A 6,563-nucleotide genomic window follows, 5' to 3' on the forward strand; every position below is an offset into this window, starting at 1 on the left:
TGCTGGACTAACAGACTTAAAATCTCCTTTGTCCCTCATGTTTTCAGACTGTACAACTCCTCTCTGGGGGGGAGGAGGGGTAACAGGAGGACAGAGGATGGGAAGGAGCAGTAGCCTAGCCTGACAATAAGCAATACTGGACAATCTGCAATATAATGTGCAATATAATGTGCAATATCTCTCCTGCTGCCCCCCTTTCCCCCTCCCCTCTCTCACCTTCCTCTCTTCCCCATATCTTATTCTTTTTATATTTGTATATGTAAATATTTAATTTATTTTAATTTATCTAGAAGTTTTCTCCATTTATTTTCTGTTTATCTGTAATGATGCTGCTGGAATCTTAATTTCCCTGAGGGAACCCTCCCAAAGGCATCAATAAAGTTTTATCTAATCTAATCTAATCTAATCTAATCTAATCTAATCTAATCTAATCTAATCTAATCTAATCTAATCTAACATAATCTAATCTAATCTAATCTAATCTAATCTAATCTAATCTAATCTAATCTAATCTAATCTTTCGGTCAAAATAACGCTCCATTATAACTCAAAAATGCTTGCTGATAGATAGACGTTTACTCTTATGAACATATTGGAACTCCCCCATATGGCCTTTCATTTGGCACCATGATCTTTGACCTAGAGTGACCTTGAAAGGTCAAACTTAAGCTCACGGATTTTCAGAGGGCTGTAACTTGAAAACGGTTGATGGTAGACAGATATTAACACATCAATTTATAGGAAGTGACATATGGGCTTTCATTTGCCACCATGACCTTTGACCTTCAATGACTTTGAAATGTCAAACTGAAAGTCACAGATTTTCAGAGAGCTATAACTTGAAAACTGTTAATGGCAGGCAGAAATTTAGCCTTATCACTGTGTAGGAAGTGCCATATGGGCTTTCATTTGGCATTGTGACCTTTGACCTTGAGTGGCCTTTAAAGGTCAAACTCAAGGTCACAGATTTTCAGAGTGCTATAACTTGAAAACGGTTGATGGTCGACAGAAATTTAGCATTATCATCATGTAGGAAGTGCCATATGGGCTTTCATTTGGCACCATAATCTTTGACCTTGAGTGACCTTGAAAGATCAAACTGAAGGTCATGGGTTTTCATTGGACTACTGTATACCTTGACAGCTGAAGATTGAGAAGTCTTACCATTATCAACATACAGGTATAAAATAAGTGCTGCCAGGTGAGGTTTGTTTTGCCTGGAAACACTTGTTAAAAAAAAGGGGGTTATAGTGCAGGGTCTGAAGGGGTTAAACTGTCCTATTATTAACATTCAGTAAATTGTCATAGTTACCTCAATTTTTTGTTTGATTGCTTGTTTTTTTGTTTGTTTAATCGGACGCTTCCATGTTGCACTTTGTGTGGATTTTGTAATGTTATCTGTATGACTGTGAGTTTTGCTCAAGACAAAATAAATTTATTCACAATTTAACTAAAGACATAACAAAAATCTTCAACATTATCAGATAATTTCTGAGTTTAAGCAAAAGTTATGTTCTATTACTGGCGCAGAGGACTACCTCAGAATTCTTCAGCATAAACCATGAGAAACTTGAACATGACTTGGGACGTGGGAGTTACAGGACAGTGAACCCAAACACACATCAGAGCTGGTTGTGGAGGATAAAGCAGGCTAACATTAAGCTTAAAACAAGTCCTGACTCCAACCCTATTGAAAATATATGGACCATGCTTAGAAATTGAATCCATGCCAAGAAAAAAAAAAAATAATAATAATAATCTCATCTCATTATCTCTAGCCACTTTATCCTGTTCTACAGGGTCGCAGGCAAGCTGGAGCCTATCCCAGCTGACTATGGGTGAAAGGCGGGGTACACCCTGGACAAGTCGCCAGGTCATCACAGGGCTGACACATAGACACAGACAACCATTCACACTCACATTCACACCTACGGTCAATTTAGAGTCACCAGTTAACCTAACCTGCATGTCTTTGGACTGTGGGGGAAACCGGAGCACCCAGAGGAAACCCATGCGGACACGGGGAGAACATGCAAACTCCACACAGAAAGGCCCTCGCCAGCCACGGGGCTCGAACCTGGACCTTCTTGCTGTGAGGCGACAGTGCTAACCACTACACCACCATGCCACCATAATAATAATAATAATAATAATAATAATAATTGGGCGGCACGGTGGTGTAGTGGTTAGCGCTGTCGCCTCACAGCAAGAAGGTCCTGGGTTCGAACCCTGGGGCCGGCAAGGGCCTTTCTGTGTGGAGTTTGCATGTTCTCCCCATGTCCGCGTGGGTTTCCTCCGGGTGCTCCGGTTTCCCCCACAGTCCAAAGACATGCAGGTTATGTTAACTGGTGACTCTAAATTGACCGTAGGTGTGAATGTGAATGGTTGTCTGTGTCTATGTGTCAGCCCTGTGATGACCTGGCGACTTGTCCAGGGTGTACCCCGCCCCGTAGTCAGCTGGGATAGGCTCCAGCTTGCCTGCGACCCTGTAGAAGGATAAAGCGGCTAGAGATAATGAGATGAGAGATGATAATAATAATTGAACTGTACCAATTCTACCATGAAGAGTCATGAAATATCCAACCAGAATTCTGCCAGAAGCTTGTTCATGGTAAACAAAAATGTTTGGTCAAGGTGAATCTTGCAAAAAGACATTTTACCCAAATATTAGGTGTGCTCTATGTATAATTTTGACCCTGGTTTCTCTTTTTTTCATTTTTTTTAAATTAAAGATGTATGCTGTACATTCGGCCACAGTAAAAGAACAGTTCAAAGAAATTACTGAAAACGCAAATATCACCATGACATTCATCTCCAAGATGACATTCATGTCACTGTATGTAAACTTCTGACCACAACTGTATGTCATGATATCTCTGTGCAGCACCGAAACATACACAGTATCTGGAACAATGTGGTGGAGATGTAGGTCATAATACAGTATACTTGCTGATCACACCATATTCTGGGGCGTGTTCAGTACACAGCGTATAAACTCAAGCCCTGCTTCAAGTGCATTCATATTCTGATGAGAAATGAGACGCAAACAGTGTAGAATTTATAAGGAATGAAAAAATGACTTGTTTTGGGAATTTAATTCTGATCTTCAGCACCATGTGTAAGTAATACGAGTCAATTATTCCCATCATTTTCTTGTTTTTTTAAAAATTGTGACACAAACAATAATTAAGATAAAAAAAAAAGAAACCTGGAGTGTGCATAGGTTTTCACCCCCCAAAGTCAATACTTTGTCGAGACACCTTTTGCTACAATTACAGCTGCAAGTTTCTTGGGGTATGTTTCGATTAGCTTAGCACATCTAGCCACTCGGATTGTTGTCCATTCCTCAAGGCAAAACTGCTCCAACTCCTTCAAGTTAGATGGGTTGTGTTGGTTCTCAATTGGATTGAGGTCTGGGCTTTGACTTGGTTGTTCCAAGACATTTAATACGTTTGCAAGACATTGATATCAGGACTTACTGATATCATTCCTTTCACATCGTTCAAGTTTAATTTCATTTTATCTTTAATAATTCTTCGTATGTAAAAATACCATAATTGCATTCATTACCTCATGAAATTAATTTATTTAATTCTTTATTTCTAGATCCAGTCCAGCCTGGTAGATGCTGGGTTACTGGACAATCCCTCACCGAGCCACCAGTTTATCAGCCTGATAAAGAGCTCAGTGTGAATATCGGAGACTCAGCGACTCTACGGTGTTGTGTTTCTGAAAACATTGTTGGGATCATCATCTGGTTTAAGCAACCAAAGGGAAAACAACCTCAGACGATGGTCATGCTGTATAAAAGTGCCGAAGACAAGTTTTACACAAAATCCCAAAACACTCCTTTCCAAATCGAAACGTATGGAAACTGTTTCAATACGACGATTTTAAAAACCACCCGGTCTGATGAAGCCATGTACTACTGTGCACGCAGATCCCCAGACACGGTGTTTGGAGATGGGACTTATTTAAAAATTAAAGGTAGGATTTCTGTTCAATTTGATTTTGTAACTGGTTTTGTACCATGCAGCAGTGTTGTGCTTTTTATCACAATGAGCATGTTCAAGCTGAAAAAGTGAACTGTGATGAATGTTTATAGGGAGCAGGTTAACACTAACTGTGTTTTCTTGAACAAAACAGAGTTCCACATATTTAGTCAGTGAATCATAAAAATGTTCATGATGCTATTTCATCAGAAACATCTAAACCAGCTCTGTGTGATAATTCAGTGGGCTGTGAACCAACACTGTATGGAAACAGCACCAACATGAACACACAAGAGAAAACAGGTAATGCCATCATTTATAATATAGTGTGATTAAATAAAATGGTAACATTCTCAGAAGTGACCAGATCTCTCCACTCCTCAGTGCTCGGTTTGGGAACGGCTTTGGGTTTGTGTGCACTTCTGATTTTCTGTCTCATTTATTTCATACTGAGGAGAAGAAAATGGGATAAAAGTAAGTGATTCTGTGATCAGATAATAATGACTTCAGTTCACTTCTGTCACTAATCGGCTTTTGTTCCATATTAATAGTGAAGGCTTCAACAGAAGGTTCAGCAGGAACGAGACAGGTACAGCACATGTGCAAAAAAAAAATATCGTGTCTGTTTTATAATTCTGTAATTTTGTTTATGAAGTCTGTATTTTCTAGAGAGATGACAATCTCTACTTTAGCCATGTACACTACCGTTCAAAAGTTTGGGGTCACCCAGACAATTTTGTGTTTTCCATGAAAAGTCACACTTTTATTTACCACCATAAGTTGTAAAATGAATAGAAAATATCGTCAAGACATTTTTCTGGCCATTTTGAGCATTTAATCGACCCCACAAATGTGATGCTCCAGAAACTCAATCTGCTCAAAGGAAGGTCAGTTTTATAGCTTCTCTAAAGAGCTAAACTGTTTTCAGCTGTGCTAACATGATTGTACAAGGGTTTTCTAATCATCCATTAGCCTTCTGAGGCAATGAGCAAACACATTGTACCATTAGAACACTGGAGTGAGAGTTGCTGGAAATGGGCCTCTATACACCTATGGAGATATTGCACCAAAAACCAGACATTTGCAGCTAGAATAGTCATTTACCACATTAGCAATGTATAGAGTGGATTTCTGATTAGTTTAAAGTGATTGTAAGAGACCCTACGTGTGGGTGGAGCACAGAGGACGGCAGGACAGAGATCAGGTTTTATAAATGGGCTTTATTGCCACACTTTTCAGTCTAACAATAATATGCACAGACACACAACTGGCGTCTGGTTCAGGGTTGAGCTTCCTCTGCTCTCGCTCTCCCTCCTGATATAGGGCGCAGTCACTGGGAAGACACACAAACAGGTTAATTGCTCTCAGGTGACATGATTCTGCCACTTACCTTCCCTGACTCCGCCCTCCTGTCACAGACCGGCGCTTGACCACGCCCCCGCTGCCACATACCCCCACCGCCCGACTCAGGCCGGGCGGCCGTCCGTCCTGCAGCCGACCCCCCCCCCCCCCTTGACGGGAGAGGAAGTCCGCCACGACCATCTGCGCCCCCGGCCTGTGGACCACCTTGAAATTAAAGGGTTGGAGCGCCAGATACCAACGGGTGATCCGCGCGTTGGCATCTTTCATGCGGTGGAGCCACTGGAGGGGCGCGTGGTCCGAACAGAGGGTGAAAGGGCGCCCCAGCAGGTAGTACCGGAGGGCAAGAACCGCCCACTTGATGGCCAGACACTCTTTCTCTATGGTGCTGTAGCGCCCCTCACGCACCGACAGCTTCCTGCTGATATACAGGACAGGGCGGTCCTCCCCCTCCACCTCCTGGGACAAAACTGCCCCCAGCCCTCTGTCCGACGCATCGGTCTGCAACATAAAAGGGAGAGAAAAGTCAGGGGAGTGTAGAAGTGGCCCCCCACACAGTGCAGCCTTTACCTCTGAGAAAGCCCGCTGGCACTGCTCCGTCCACTGGACCGGATCTGGTGCCCCCTTTTTAGTGAGATCAGTCAGCGGGCTGGTGACGTCCGAATAATTAGGTATCAACCTGCGATAATAGCCAGCCAGCCCCAGGAACTGTCTCACCCCCTTTTTGGTCTTGGGCCTCGGGCAGGCCGCAATTGCTGCCGTCTTATTAATTTGGGGACGCACCTGCCCGTTGCCCAAGTGGAAGCCCAGATACCGTACTTCCACCCGCCCAATCGCACACTTCTTTGGGTTGGCTGTGAGCCCCGCTCGCCTCAGCGACCTAAGGACGGCCCTCAGATGTTCGAGGTGCCGCTGCCAGTCATTGCTATAGATGATTATGTCATCTAAATATGCTGCCGCATATGTGGCGTGAGGGCGGAGGACTCTGTCCATCAGCCGCTGAAACGTTGCGGGGGCCCCAAACAGCCCAAACGGAAGGGTGACGAATTGGTGTAAACCAAACGGTGTGGAAAAGGCCGTTTTTTCTCGGGATAGTGGAGTCAAGGGGATCTGCCAATATCCCTTCGTTAAATCCAGTGTCGAATAAAAGCGAGCAGTGCCGAGTCGATCGAGCAACTCATCAATACGAGGCATTGGGTACGCGTCGAATTT

Source organism: Neoarius graeffei, chromosome 8 (genome assembly GCF_027579695.1).
Source record: "Neoarius graeffei isolate fNeoGra1 chromosome 8, fNeoGra1.pri, whole genome shotgun sequence".
In the NCBI taxonomy this organism is placed as follows: Eukaryota; Metazoa; Chordata; class Actinopteri; order Siluriformes; family Ariidae; genus Neoarius; species Neoarius graeffei.